The sequence below is a fragment of the Engraulis encrasicolus genome, chromosome 1 (genome assembly GCF_034702125.1).
Source record: "Engraulis encrasicolus isolate BLACKSEA-1 chromosome 1, IST_EnEncr_1.0, whole genome shotgun sequence".
NCBI lineage: Eukaryota > Metazoa > Chordata > Actinopteri > Clupeiformes > Engraulidae > Engraulis > Engraulis encrasicolus.
The window spans coordinates 25848328-25855219 of record NC_085857.1 but is presented as its reverse complement, the minus strand read 5'-3'; the positions used below and the strand labels follow the sequence as shown (position 1 = coordinate 25855219).

Here is a 6892-nt window from a genome sequence, read left to right as displayed (position 1 = left end):
TTCAAAATAAGATTGATTTATTTTTTATTTCATATTTATTTTTACATAACATTTTGACATTTAGGACTTATTTTCGTTTACTTGCTTGGTGTAGCTCATGTTGTTGTACTTCTGTCTTATTATTCGTCTCACATCTTGCATGGTGGTCAGGGAATTTCGCCTGGGCATGAGCTGTGAGTGCAAACACACATACAGAACAAAAACATTACCTAAATGTTATTCTTATTCACGGTCCACAATAAACACACAATTGTAGGGGAGATGGCTCATCGTGTAGGCCTACATTTAAAAACAATGGGCAAATAATGAAAATGTATCTTTTTTGTAAATTCAGTGCAGTGAACATGGATTGGCCCATAGTCTATACCCGCTAAACTACCTCCATAACATGATAGATTAGGAAATGGTATGATGACGTCCCCAAATGAATACTACATCCAGTACAGTTGCACATGCTTTATTTCTAACTGATGTGTAAAATCAAAAGGTGTAGATGAACACTATAGTAAACATTTCCCCACAACACTATTAATATATGTTTATGTATTTACCATATCATCAGGCTCAGATAACACTTGAGAGCTCTGTGCAGAAGCTAGGCAATCTCCAAATGGTGTGTTGACCAGGTTGATGGAGGTGTTGGGGCCTTGTCACTACTACTAGCTCTGTAAAGGGGATGAAAACAAGACAACAAAAGCTTTGTGTTATTATTCTGTTTTGAGACCACTTTAACACATTGGATTGGTCATTTCTGTTGACTGGACCGTGACTGGAAGTGGAGCTAATTAGTTCTAGGCAGGGACAGGTGCCACGATGAGTCAGACTTTTTAGATTGTCAACGACAACAAAAATATGTTGGTATAGCAACACAGACCTCCGCCATGTTTTTCTGAACATTTTGCATTTAAGGCGAGATTCAATATTCAGAAAACACGACGAGCATCCGAGCGGCTTTAAACATAGTTTTTGGTTAATCTAAAGAGACTGTGACTGTAACTGTAATATGTAGGCCTAATGTTTAACACGAACAGATAAAAAAATGCACCACAAACTTTTACCATTGGATCAGTCAATTAAGCTAGCCGAGTAAGCTAACGGTTAGCATATAGAGCTAAGCACAACCAGACAGCCAAAAACTAATATTGGACCACTTCTTGCAAGTGTAGAATGATCTCTTGGCACTTGCATTATATCTGGTACTAGAGCCAAAACGCAATTTTCGTTGACATTGTTGTCATTGTGAGTGAGTGGTTAAACAGCTGCCTTGCTGCATGGTCAACTGTCACTTAATATAGCTAGGTAGGCTGGCTTTATGTCCAGACCCCACTTTGAGAACAATGCTGTTGAGCTAACTGAGAATCAATACAATTCACAACTTACCAGCAGTCATCAAACTTTTCCAGGCAAAAACGCTGGGCCGTTTCACTTTTTCCTGCCGTTAATCTCCCCCTTTATCTCCATCCATTCGTCTTCTTCCAGATCAGGGCACTGAGTGATTACTGTTGTTGACATAATTGCTAAATGCCATTGTAATCTATAAATTGCGGGGGGGGGGGGGGGTAGTTCTTCTCCGGCTGGGTGGTCTTCTTTGCTTCTCTTCAGCAGCGGCAGTTATTTTTTACGAACGACACGCGCGGTGAGCCCTAATTTGAAATTGGGCGGCCCCCATTGGCTGCCAGGTATGGGGCGGGACCATGGACAGAACTGCAAACGCGGTTGGGTCGTGGATACCGGAAGTTACTGACGGTTAGTTTTAGGATTTATTTTATTTGGGCACATTTTAAAATAATAATAATTATAATAATACAAACATTTCTTTACTGACGTTACGGATTGGGATTGTTTTGGTTAGGGCACATTTTCGCATGAAAAATGCAACATAAATATGTCACTTCCGCTCTCGACCCCTGCCAGAGAATTCTTTTTTTATTGTAGAAAATCATCACATGGAGGGTATGGACAAAATAACTGAGATATCTGTCATTTTAGTGTGGGAAGTTTCATGGCTCAAGTGAACCAGCCTGATCTTCATTAATGGCACATTGCACCAGTAAAGTGAAGTGTGTGAGAGCACAGTTTTGCTCAACATTTTGCAATGCATGCACATTAGGGTGACATGTCAGAGAGTTCAAAAAGGAGAAATTCTTGGTGGGCCTACATAAAGATGAATTGAGCACCCTTACTTTGTACTTAAAATGTTAAACTCCAGCATTAGCCTATATTAATAAATACATTAAATGTTAAACACAAGTCAATGACTTGTACTTGTTATGCACTTGAAGTATTAGTACTACTTTCAGACTAATGTAAAAAGTATACTTAAGTATAAGTTTTAGTATAAAAGTATAAGTGTAAGTCTAGTATACTTAGGTTCTACTTCGTCTTAGACTTCAGTTTATACTTTTAAGTATAAGCCAAGTATACTTCAGTATACTTTTAACAAGTATATAAAATATAGTTTATAAAAAGTAACCTTCAAGTATACTTACTCGATTTCAGTATAGAATAAGTATACTCATAGTACACTTGAATAAACTTCTTTTTGCTAAGGGACGCTAAGCGGAGCTGCCTGCCTACCTGCCTCCCTCCCCCACAAGACACAACACGGTACTATGGAGGAAATAAACCAGCTGTGATTAGTTCTCCAACGAGGGGAGAGAGAGAGCACAATCAGAGGGAGAGGGAGAGGGAGGGAGCTCCCGGAGTTAGGGGCACCTGCTATCATGATCCATTCTGCGCGCCAGCAACTAAACCAAAACACCCTTGTTTTCGAGTCCACCCCCGTTATATTTCAGTATATTAGGTTGAAAAGGTCATACAAACGATTTTTTGTTCAGGGTACAGATGACAGAAGACTCTGTAATAGCATCTGATAGGTTGGGAGTTGTTAGGACGATGCCATTATGGGCAAAAACGTTTGCCGTTATAGTTCTACTTCAAATGGCGTTTTCTCAGCTTTTTGGCTAGAAAGCAGCATTTTGGCGAATTCCACTTAATTTCAACAGATGATTATGAAAGAACGGAAAGGGGTAGAGAGACACCGTTTTTTTCTGATGACAGATAAGCGTCTAATCTGTGTTTTGATAGGTATGGTGTTGACATAGACACAGAACTCAATTTTCTGTGAGCCTCCAAAAAACGCCCAAAATGCTGAAAAATCTCTGGCACTCCGAGGTACTCTTTTATGAAAATGGTTGGCAGCCAATGAGTTAAGATCTGACAGGTCTGAAATGTTGCACAGAATCTGTTCCCTGTAATGTAATGTTGTGTTGCCCTTCCTGATGAGGTGTGTACGCAAGGTCATCCCCCTTTTCCTGCAAGAGACACACACACACACACACACACAAGACAGACACTAAACATTGTAGTGATGACTAATATGCCATGACATTAGGCTTAACAATTATTCTAAACAAGTTGTCATCGAATGCGTTTGTATGCCCAACCTCCATAATTCATCCCTTTATTGCAATTTCCTGATGACTTATGCCAGTGTTGTTCCCAAACTAGGGGTCGGGACCCCTAGGGGTGTCGCACAAAGAGAGAAGAGATTTTGCATAAAAATGTGAAAAACGTGGGTTAACATTGTTAACATAATTCCACTGGAATGCAATATATGGTTGCTAAATGGTTGATAGCTTTACTTTTCCTGTGAATTTCAAATTTGAATGTAGCAATAACAATCGACAATAAAGTTTTGCATTTGGAATTTGGAAGGGTTGGCGGGGTGTAGAGGGGACGTGGCGGAAATATTATTTGATCCAAAGGGGGTCACATCAGAAGACGTTTTGGAAACACTGACTTATGTAAATCAGCCTTTCCTGAAGGGACATCCAACACAACGCAGACTTTACAGCACAGTAACCTCTGGACTCGTCTTATCAGTTTAATGGCCACTGCTTTGACAGCTTACCAGAAATTATTCAGCCAGTTCCTTCTAGGTGAAGGAACAAAGGATTTCACACACAGCTTGTTCTTGAAAAAACAGACATGGAAATATGTTTTTCCTGACGGCCCTTTTCGAAATAGGCTAGCTTTGGACAATCTGTTTCCCCATTTACATAGAATCTTCACGTCAACTTGAAATTGTGGTTTGTTTGGGTTTTTCTGGTGGATTGATATTCTTACCATAATAAGTGGAGTTGGGGCCTTTGAAAAAAGAAGACATGACTAACTACTGTTGTTTTTGGGCCGTGCTGCTGACAGGGTTCTTGCTTTTGGATGACACTTGGGGACAAATTGCAAGTAAGTTAAGCGTTAGCCATACAAACAGAGTGAAGTAAAGTTAAGTAAAATAAAGGAAAGCAAAGTTAATTTCAACAGTCCATAAAACTCAGTCGTAGTTTGAATGAGCAGGAGATGATCTCCAAACGGTTGACTGTATAGCGTTACTCTTTTTGATTGTATTGTGGTCTTAGTATTTTTAATACCACACATACCGTCTTTTGCTGTTTGCTGTGGGGGGGAGGAAAGTGCCTTTAGTTATACATTACAGAATGGTCATTGACTTTTGGAAGCATAAAGGTTATAATAGAGAAGAGTTGAATGCAAATGGTTCAAAATGTTTTGAATGTTTTATTTGAGTGTGTTTTTTTGACTAATTATTTCCACTAACTGTGAGCCGATGGCATTATTAAAGCCAGGCATTGACTGTCATAATGTTTTATGGACAAAAGGTTGCCTAGTGCATGGTGAGGGTGGGGAATTATTGATTAGATATGAACAAATGTCCTGAATAAATGTATTATTTAAGAGATAACAGATAGATCTGCTAACAGATGAGTGGGTTATGAAAGTACAACGTGACAAAGTCATGCCTCTGAAATAAATAAACTGAATGTAGCCTATGACACAGTAATGAGTGTGTGTGCGTGTGTGTGTTTGAGAACAAGGTATTAATGTTTGCAATTAAACACATTCTTTTTACAAAGTTTTACAAACAGTAGTACAATTACTTGTTGTTTTCTAACGTTTTTACTGTTTTTTCTTGCAGTTCCAAATATTGACTGCAAAACTCCAATGCCATATACCTACCCACCCCTTTGTGACGGAGAAACAGGTCAGCCATTTGGTTTATTTAACTCCATGCTGTGCCATTACAATAACGTTGTATAAAGTCAGCCAGATCTGTGTAAATTGGTATGAAGTTGAGGCTGCCAACCAGTGTTGCCAGGTTATTGGGCTACTTGGGATGAGGGTCTGCAGGTAAAAACGGGACAAAATGGCCATTTGGCGTTTCTTTCAGCCGTTTTGGGCCGATAGAAGTCAATGTAATTTGTTGATTTTGGACGGAATTTAGCGCATTTTGACGGTTTTTGATAAGCTTTTGGGCGGGTTTTGGTCAGACACATCTGGCAACACTGCTGCCAACACACACACATACACACACACGTGACGGAAGTCATCTTGCACCTGTTCGTACCCCTCGGGAATCGAACCTGCGACTTCATCAACTACAACCAGGGGCGCTGATAAAATTTTTGGGCCCCATGAAAGATTCAAATTTTGAGGCCCCAAAATGACAAATTATGTTATCAGCATCCTTCCAGGGCCCAGTCAGAGCTGTTGGGCACTTAGAATCTGTAACAGCTAAACCCCCTCGCAGCACCCATGAATAAAACGGTTTGGCAATGGGAGGCACAGTACGATACCCCTGGACTAAAGGACCAGTCCCCCAGCCCAACGGCATCGAGACTGTATGAGGTTATCGGGAGGGAGGTGTTACTAACATTCTAGGCCAACTCTGCTAGTTAGCCTCCGTTACACTCTGCCCCTTAGACCTCTCTCCCAGCCGGGTCACAGCACCACTGTGACGGAGGTCATCTTGCACCTGTTAGGCCCCCTCGGGGATCGAACCTTTGACCTCGTCAACTACAATGGTCCGGCAATGGGAGGCACAGTAGGATACTGCTGGACTAAAAGACCAGTCCCCCAGCCCAACGGCATCGACTCTGCCTGAGGCTATTGGGAGGGAGGTTTTACTAACGTTCTATGCCAACTCTGCTAGTTAGCCTCCATTACACTCACACACACACACACATACAGAGTATTTTCATTAGTGTTTTCATTCATTTTCATTAATGGACCTACAACATATGACATAGGTGCATACACTGTGCACATGCAGTAGTACATTTGACTGGAGAGACAACACCGGAGCAGCACAGATGTAATTCTTCTATTTTTTATTCAAGTGCACAACATGAGTAACGTTTCGATGGTTAAACCATCTTCATCAGAGTCCATGAGTAGAATGGAAAGAAGAACCTAACTTTGTCTTTGCCAATTGTATGTCAATAGGTGATTTAGAACTGGTGAGAATCCCCTCAGATGCTCAGTTAACCCTCGAGTCGCCATTATGTCCAATCTGTCTGTCCTTCCTGGAGCTCAGTCACACTCCTGGAGAGGGACTGGCAACAGTGAGCACAACAAAACCACTGGATGCAGAATCACTAACACAGGTATAGGAGTTAAATAAATTAATGTATTACTGTTTTGACTGCATTTTGTAATATTATTGGCTTTGTGTTACCTTTCTGTTGCCATAAAATAATTATTATTAGCGTATTTACCAGAATATAAAACAATTGTGAAAACTAGACGACTCCCCTTTCAGAAAAAGATTTTTTGAAGACCAACATTTTGTTTCACATAGGAAAACTACTTCTGTCAAAAAAATCGTTTCCCGGGGGGCTTGTATGCCCACCCACGGGGACCCCGGTTCGAATCCGTCCAGGGTCATTTCCCGATCCTCCCCTGTCTCTCTGTTCCATTCACTTCCTGTCACCATCTTTGACTGTCCTGTCAAATAAAGACATAAAAGTCCCTAAAAATATATTTTTAAAAATACATTTAAAAAAAGAATTCGTTTCACATTTCACAGTGTCATTTC

General features: G+C 40.5%; 1 long non-coding RNA gene across 1 annotated transcript; it reads right to left on the bottom strand.

Moving 5' to 3' along the window:
* Positions 1 to 1513, bottom strand: LOC134456852 (uncharacterized). Its single transcript, XR_010036382.1, has 3 exons — positions 1381 to 1513; positions 552 to 665; positions 1 to 171 (listed from the first exon to the last, which is right to left on the bottom strand). It is a non-coding gene; the product is annotated as an uncharacterized LOC134456852 (long non-coding RNA).
* Between the last annotated feature and the right edge of the window lie 5379 nt (positions 1514 to 6892).